Source organism: Micropterus dolomieu, linkage group LG07 (genome assembly GCF_021292245.1).
Source record: "Micropterus dolomieu isolate WLL.071019.BEF.003 ecotype Adirondacks linkage group LG07, ASM2129224v1, whole genome shotgun sequence".
Taxonomy (NCBI): Eukaryota; Metazoa; Chordata; class Actinopteri; order Centrarchiformes; family Centrarchidae; genus Micropterus; species Micropterus dolomieu.
In genome coordinates this window covers 17,906,074-17,914,846 of record NC_060156.1, presented here as the reverse complement: position 1 = coordinate 17,914,846, position 8,773 = coordinate 17,906,074, and the positions used below count along the sequence as shown (strand labels likewise).

The 8,773-nt window shown below is 41.6% G+C and overlaps 1 long non-coding RNA gene across 1 annotated transcript; it reads right to left on the bottom strand.

Moving 5' to 3' along the window:
• Nucleotides 1-7,429: 7,429 nt before the first annotated feature.
• LOC123973830 lies at nt 7,430-8,417 on the bottom strand. The gene is made up of 2 exons (XR_006825706.1): nt 8,265-8,417; nt 7,430-8,023 (listed from the first exon to the last, which is right to left on the bottom strand). It is a non-coding gene; the product is annotated as an uncharacterized LOC123973830 (long non-coding RNA).
• Between the last annotated feature and the right edge of the window lie 356 nt (nt 8,418-8,773).

Genomic DNA, 8,773 nt, shown 5'->3' with positions numbered 1-8,773 from the left:
AAGCCCTTGTACAGGGGAGATGTTAGCTAGCGCCAACAGCCTTCGCTTTTCCAGGAAACTACAGACTTTTACTGTCACCTATGCTGCACGTTTACTACCAGCCTGAAACTTACTGCTAATATATTTCTCTGCTAACTTTCAGCGTCACGTTCTGCCGCTCGCTCTCTCTCGCTCACTCGGCCTCACACAGGATACACAGGGAGCTGCCGAGCGTCACCATGCTCGCGGTGTGACAGTTAAAAGCATTACTTGCGCATTGACATTAATGATTGTGTGACATTTTAGTAGGGTGGTTATTCATTCTGCAGCGGTGGTGAATACCGGGGAACACTGGTGGTCTCTCTGTGTTGCGCTTCACTTCCGCGAGTTCCGCTTTTTGCGTTCCGTCAACATTACATTATCAATTAACATTTAATAATCGATTTTTAGACATTTGTTAATCGATTCATAATCTTCCACGTCCGCATCGCGATGCATCTAAGAATCGATGTCTCCCACCCCTATTTCGTAGTATAGGAAGTTACACCCGACGTCACGAAGTTTCTCCTGAAGTTACCTGAATAGCAGTTACCCCGCTACGTAGCACAGGCCACGGGTGGCGGCAATAACAGTAACAAAACCATTTTAAATTAAAGCTGCAATCAGCTTGAGCGGGCCTTCGCATGTGTTTGGTGTGAGGCGACCACGTTTTCTCAGAAACAGCTTACTTCCTTTTACCAGTGGGTGGCGCTTTCACTTTGGCTGAATATTTTCATATAGGTGTGTTCAGGACGGGACTGTTATTGACCAATTAAAGTTTGTACAGATCGGAGCATGTACACTAAAGTTAGAATACTCAAGTTAAAAAACTCAAAGATAGCACAACTTTTCATTGTCAGTGCCTTTAGAAGGCACTGCAGAAATGTGAAGTCGATCGGACTAAATCCCTAGGAGGAGTTTGTTAAAGTACGGAGTGTGTAAATCATCCAAAAATGACCATAAAATTCAAAATGGATGACTTCCTGTTGGGTTTAGGGCATCACTCCAAGAGGTTTTTGGTACGTCTGGACATGATACATGTACCACAGAAAGTTCGTACATGTAGGTGAAACGTGACACAGCGGTTGCTTCGTTAACCGTCCTGTAAAATTTATGCAAAACACCTATTCAAGGCATATTCAAAGTAAATTGAATGTAGTTCTTGAACCATTTGGAGTAAATGCATGGTTTTGGGCTTCTCTGAAAGAGAACACTCTGGAGTGTCTAACCCAAAAGTCAGAATGATTGTGAGTGCTTCTGGAATTGATTGATATAAGTTTAAACACACTAAAACTAATATATTCTTCATTTCCGCTTGAAAATGCTTGCTAACAAATGCATGCAGACAACTATAGCTGGGACTTATTAGCTGGAAAACACTGTAGGGTCACAGCATAAAGCCTTACCTAATATTAGTTTAATTAGTTAGTTTATTTCATACCAATACCATGAAAAATGACTACCGTAAAACTTTGAATAATAGCCCGGGCTTTTATTTGCTAAAATCACTGAATTGACCCTGCCTGTATTTGGGACAGGCGTCCATATGGGACAGGCCTTTAATTTTTTTTTGCACAAAACTGAAACTACTATGAAACAGATTATTTATTTCAAACAGAATAATACTTATGTAAAAATGATCAAATACACGTCATTCATTTGATCTAGCTCCGACAGACTGCTTATGGCTTTTATTTTGAAGGCAGCAACCTCACGAAAACAACTGTGCAGGATGAGTTCGCAGACATAGAGCGATGGACTTTACATGACAGGATTCACAACTTGGATAAATTTTTCTGAAAAGCTGTTTTGATTCTTTTGATAGGTGGACCCTGACAGACTAAAGGAATATATTAAATAATCAAGGAGTGGACACATTTGGACTTAACGAGCGCTTCAAAGTTAACGTGAGTCAGCACTTTTTCCCCTTTGCCTCTCTCGTAGCCATGCACGTTACACCAGTAAATCTAGAAGAATTAGACTTTGGGTCTTGTTGTTTCCGTTAAATGAACTTAACAGTGGTATTGTGGAGAATCTAACAGATCTAATGTTGTTCAGCATATCCATATTGATCATACGTTTAAACATTTATATTTGTATTAACGATCAACTTAGAAGCAGCTAAAGCAGAGAGCCTGCGGGGTTTACGAGGTTTTATACATCCAAAGAACTTCTATAAAAACCAGATCAGGCGTTTAATTAAGGCATGCGTTTACTTGTCAAAATGTGTTCCCACACCAGGCCAGTAAAGAAGGTAGGCGGCTATTTGGGACTTGGCTATTAATTTAAGTTTTACGGTATTTTACACAGGTTTTTCTGAGTGTATGTCTCAGCGTATTTTTTTTTCAACAGCACCGCCCCATGGCGGCAGGCGGCTGCTGCTGTATCGTTCGGTATTAGCCAGTAGCTCGACACAGACGTGTTTTTTTGCTGGTAGATCATGAACTTCCTACTTAAAGCTGTATATCGTTATATGCAGAATTTTATTGGCTACACGAAATGCCAGTCATCGGCACAATTGCTTGCAATTAGCTCTGCCTACCCACGAAATAATAGGGACTTGCCCTTTCTTACAGCGCGGGCTCTCGTTCGCTATTGTAGGCTGTGAAAGGGACAGGTGAGCTCCTATTGGGGCGAATTAGCTGTCAGTCGAAAGGTCATAGTTCAGAGGCTAATTTTAATACAAAATATTGTAGTTGTTTCAAATCATTCAAATCTGAGTTATTGCTGTTATAATGACATACAAGCCACATCTACCGGCAAATATGAAACGATGCGGCAGCAGTCCCTGGGGATTTACTAATGGAATAATGTGTTTTGGACTAAATGTTTTTACTGTATTGGATCGTCTGGACCTTTGACAACGTAACAAGAACATTTTTGTTGGATTATAATCGATCGGTGGGTTACTATGAGGCTTCATAGGTGAGTCACGTCTGGCTGTACTGGCTGGTCTGACAGTGACGCTGATTGTACCCGCTGTGGTGATCGTACCTTGAAATGGTTAACATGGATCGAATCACGAGGATTTTAGCTTTCAAACAGTGTAACATATGAGTATGAAGCTAACATACCGAAACATACTGAAAGCTGCCGCCAGGACCTGACGGCCCGCGGACTGGAATGTTAAGAGGTTAAAGGTTATTTCCTGTTGCCAGCAGGTGGCGACTTTTAGTGAATATTGGGATATGGGTGTTGTTTAGGGCGGGACTCTTATAATGCATCCCAAATGTGGTGCATATGTGAGTATGTAGACTGAAGTTACAATAACTTCCTGTTTTATGACATATCATTGATTTTGGACGCCACGCCGTTCCACCAAAACTCACCATTTGCACAACTTTTCATCGTCAATTCCTTTAGAATGCACAGTATAAAATTAATTAAAAGTAAATTGAAGTCGATCCTATTAATTCCCTAGGAGGAGTTCGTTAAAGTACGGACCTTGTAAAAGGCCATAAATGGGCTGTCATTTGTGAGAAGGGTACATGATGCTCTCTGTATAGCTTATGTAACTTGTGTTGCAATACTTAGTTTGTGAGGCTTAGATAAGAGGAAGCTGTGTTGACACAAACACATACCATACATTGTGATTCAATCATCCACACCCAATCACAAGCACACACATCCATATCACTAATCACACAGACACACAGCACTCTGGGTACAGTTACCTCTATAAATTGTCAGGCTGCATAGGACGAGACAGACTCCTCTGCTTACTGCTTCAGAGTAGACTCTGTGTTGGTGTGAGGAGTCTCCAGATACATATCTGCAATTGCTTTTGGTTTGGTAATAAAGGTCTCGAAACTTAAGGCACTGTCTCATCTGATCTCTTCTCATCAACGGACCCTGTGAAGTCGGCGTACTTCAACTCATTGCACATTCAAATCAAAATGGCTGACTTCCTGACTGATTTCAGGTTTGGCTCCAAGAGGCTTTTTTGTGTGTCTTGTGATGATATATGCACCACAAAAGTTTTGTAAATCTTTTTGATTTAGCATCTTTTAAGGGACACTTCCTGATTCCAGCAGGTAGCGCTATGAGGTTGAGTGAATTTTGACCTGAAGATGTGTTCAGGGTGTGACCATTATCAAATGTGTGAAATTTGGTAGAGATATGAGCATGTACAGTGAAGTTAACAACTTCCTGTGTCACGGCAAAGCATCGAAATTTGACGCCATGCCAAGGACACGCCATTATCCGAAAACTCACAAGATTCACAACATAGCATCATCTATGTCTTAAGGCTCTTCTGAGACTGTTTTGAAGCAGGTGAGGCAAATATGTTGGCAGTAGTACATAATAGCGTAAAACTTGACACTTCCTGTTGCCAACAGGTGGGGCTATGACATTGTGTGTTTGTTGGCATATGGATGTGTTCAGGGCGGGACTCTCATCGGCCCAATCCCAATGTCCACCCTCACAGACTTTGAGCGTGTTCTCGGTGAGTCCATGAGGGCTTAGGGCTGTCCCACTGTCAAATCGTCAAGTGCGCGAGGGCTCTGTTGCGGACATTTTGAGCCCTTTATAGACCCTTTTCGTAAGTCCGCATTTCTGCAGACTTTGGCTGAGGGAATTGCCCACAGTTCATAGTGGTATGACGTGAAACACGGGGGTTGCCAGGGTTACCGGGGGAAGCCCGGAAGCGAGAGAAAAACCACGGCAAATCCGCCTATATAGGAGAAGAAGAAGAACGGTAAACAAACAAGCATCGACACCAACACTGATGTTAACATTGTTAGAATTTTTCTTAACTTTAGATGCTGCATAGAACACATGAAGTCAGAGGAATACACCTTATTAGCCTACACACTTTGTTTATTCAACTATTTATTTTAGTTTTTACTTAATGATGCTGTTTGACCATCAATAGTGTATTGATTATTGACAAATATATATTGACATTTACCTCTCCTCCACTCTGTAGGGCAAGAGCCTGCAGGACTTAAAAATCAGAAAAAACATATGAAAAACATAAAATAAAAAGTGTGCAACGTGTTTCAGCGTCGTCAAGGTAACGTGATAAAGTGGCAAAGTGCTGTCCCGTTCCTGTTCACAGCATTTTGAGCAACTGCAGCCTCTTAAATTCAATCACTTTCCCAGTGACGTCAGTAAAGTCTGTGAGGGTTCAGGGCTTAGGGCTTTGGGGGGGACATTGGGATTGGGCCATCCTACATGTACAGTTTGGTGCGGATCTGAGCATGCATACCTAAGTTATAACAACTTCCTGTTTCACGGCGAATCATCGATTTTGGACGCCATGCCACGGACACGCCCATTAACGAAAACTCACAGATAGCACAACTTTTCATCGTCAATGCCTTTAGAAGGCACGCCACCGCCACGCCGTTAACCGAAAACTCACGTTTTACAACATGGCATCATCAATGTGTTAAGGGTTTTCTAGGACAGATTTGAAGTTTATAGGGTCAACCTGCTATGGGTGCTTCTCAAGTCTCTTATTTGTCGTTTCCTCGCTCCTCGATTGAACCGGAAGTTGTTCCGCTCCGCCATCTTGCAGGCCGTCCCAAAGCTCTTATTTGAGCTCCAAGGAGCAAAGATCGAGGAGCAATCTCTGAGGAGCTATGAGCGAGGATACACCAGTGCATCCTTCCCGGAAGTCTTTTAATGACCCACACGCCCCCTTATTGGGTAGCCGTTATATTGATTGTATGCTGCAGCTGATCGGACTGATCAGGACAGATAACGTTAAACTCAAGTGTATCCCTGCAAAGTCTTATATTTGAGTTGTTTTATGATTCACCGTCTTGTTAAAATCTGTGTTCATTGTAGGTCTGAACAACAAAAGCCCCACACACAACTTTATTTATTTATTAGAAAGATATTTCTTTCTTTTATTTCTCCCATCAACTTTTATTAAGTCAGAGAGAGTCAGAGAGTCTGTTTGCAAGAAACATGTTTTACATAATTTATCGTCATTTCTATTCAGTCACATGTGAGGCTGGTCATTCCTGTGTTTAGTCCAAATAGACCATGATAAAACATAGTACACGTAAGGAGTCGGACAAGTCACTAAACTGCACCAAAGTATCTAATGAAGTGAGCAAAGAATCTGATGAAAGCAGCCGGTGGCTCCGCGAGTAAAATCAGCTGATGAAAGTGTGAATGAAAGCGCTTCTGCACTAAAAAAAATTGTCGGATTGATATGATGGAACGCAGTGATCGATCGGTGACGAGTGATGTGACTTGCAAATAAAATGTATGTAGCAGTGTTAAAGGATATCAGAAGAGGAAATAAACGGAAAGCCAAAAACTGAGCGTCAACTTTCATACAAGTTACATAATTTCAATTTCCCTGAAACATTTAGCCTAATAATTCCGAGACCACGATCATATTCTGGGTTATTCAATAACGAATTTACAATCAGAATCAATAAATATAAATGTAGATAATATAAGCATTGTGCCAGTAGAAATGATCCTGTGCCTCTGAGCGGGACATACAGTAACCTATAATTTTTCAGTGCAGGTGTTTGTTAAACAGGTAACAGAGAATCATGCTGCTCTGCTCTGATAACTGTGAGACTTTATTAGTACCAACACAGTGCACATGTATGTAGAGACAAATTCCATCAAATGTCTCTACAGCTGTTAGAGCCGACTGACAGCTAATCCAGCTGTGATCAGCTGCAGCCGTCATCAGAAACAAACCTCGTTCCTTCTCTCCTGGCTTGGTTTCCTTACGTCTTTCCGTGCATCCCCGGTGAGCGGGATTAAAACACAAGGAAAAGACGCAAGTGAGGGAAACATGGATGCAGTTAAGAGACTTGAGGAGCACCCTGTGTGTGTGAATAATGGCAGATGGATGTCTTCAAATCTGGACAGATGTGATCATGTCAAATCTGGTACAGATGTGATCATGTATATTGAAGTTAAAACAACTTCCTATTTCTTGGCGAATCGTCAATTTTGTGAGGCCACGCCACGGGCATGCTCGTGGACGAAAAATCACCGTTTGCACAACTTTTAATCGTCAATGGGTTTAGAGTGCACAGCGAAAATTTGTAGTCAATCGGACTAGATCCCTAGGAGGAGTTTGTTAAAGTACAAAGTGTGTAAACCGCCAAAAATGACCATTAAATCCAAAATTGCCGACTTCCTGTTGGGTGTGGGGCATCGCTCCAAGAGGCTTTTCTGTGCGTCTAGAGGTCTAGACATGATACATGTACCACAGAAATTTCGTACATGTAGGTAAAACTACGGTAAAACTACATGTTGGTAAAACTTCGGCCGGGGGCTGGTCTAGGGGGCGCTATCCATTTTTCCACACCCAAGTGCGAGACCCATAAAATACGAATATTTTCGCCCCAAACCAAGTTTGGTGAGTTTTTGAGCACGTTTAGGCCCCCAAAACTGAATTTACTTTGCAGAAAAAAATAAAAATCCCTTCAGTTTCAATAGGGACCTCGCATTTTTCATGCTCGGGCCCTAATTTAATGAGCCTGCCCTGACGCTAGTCATTATATGGTGTCAAAGCAGCCACTGCCATCAGACCCAGCCACTGTTGGGCACCTCAGCCCACCAGGGCAGGAAATATGACATCAGGAGAAATTAATAATAATAATAATAATAATAATAATAATCCTTATTTGTAGAGCACTTTTCAAAAACAAATTACAAAGTGCTTTAACAAGTGTAAAGAATAATAATTAAATGGATAACGTTAGCCTAAATCGATAAAGTCAAAAGAAAAGAATCAGCTAATGTGCAGCAGCAGGCTAACTAACCCTTTCTCTTCATTTAGCCTACTGATATTGCTAACTACATAAACACCAACAGTCGTCAGAGATATACAGAAAGTTACCTGTTGCACACGCAGCACTAGCTTGGTGGAGTGAAGGAGTTATCCCTGGCTGGCATCTCAGTGGAGTCGTTTGGGAATGCTGCTGAATGTCTGAATCTGCCAAGAGAGTGAAACACTCTTCTTCCATCTTACTGACAGCTCACATGACAAATGGCTGAGTCCAGAAACACCTGCTAACTGCAGCGGAGTAAACGCACTTTTGTTAACAGTCAACGGTTGAGAAATGCTATATGCATGCAGCAGTAAGATAATGTTAGCAAACAAACAGTGTAGCAGTAACAACATGGCAGGCATAAACAGTTTAAAGAGACCGCCTTTTTGTGAAGGGTGCGTTAGACATTTGTTGCAATGAGATAAATATATCGCGTGTGGGCTGAGTTGCACAATATGAATTGTTCTATCTTAAATAGTTTCCAACCTGCTGCGTAAAACCAAAAGTTGTGTCCAAAAACGAAAAGAAAATAATAGGCTAATAAAGTTGTTTTCAGTATCAGTACATAGACATTACTAATTAATTCAAATGTCACAGGCAAACACTGCCTGCTAAATTCAATTCACTCCACTTGGCTGATTTCCCTTCCACCTGCTGTTTGAAGAGAAATCTAGACCAGAGAAGATTCTAGAATCCTCTTTGATGCCAAATCAGAGGATTCTAGATTCTTTGTAGAACGTTGATTGTCACAATATAACCTGTTGAAATTGAGTTTTGTAACACAGCAGACAACATACATTAATAAAGAATCAGTTATGAAAAATGGTCATCACTGGAGCAGTGCTGAGGATGAATTAGAGTTTAAGCGGTTGGTTTAAGTCTGATAGCTTGGTGGGGAAAGGCTGCTCTGCAGTCTGGTGGTGCAGCAGCAAAACTTCTATATCTCTTCCCAGAAGGCAGCAGGGTGTGGCTGGGTGGGTACTGTCCTTTAGTAT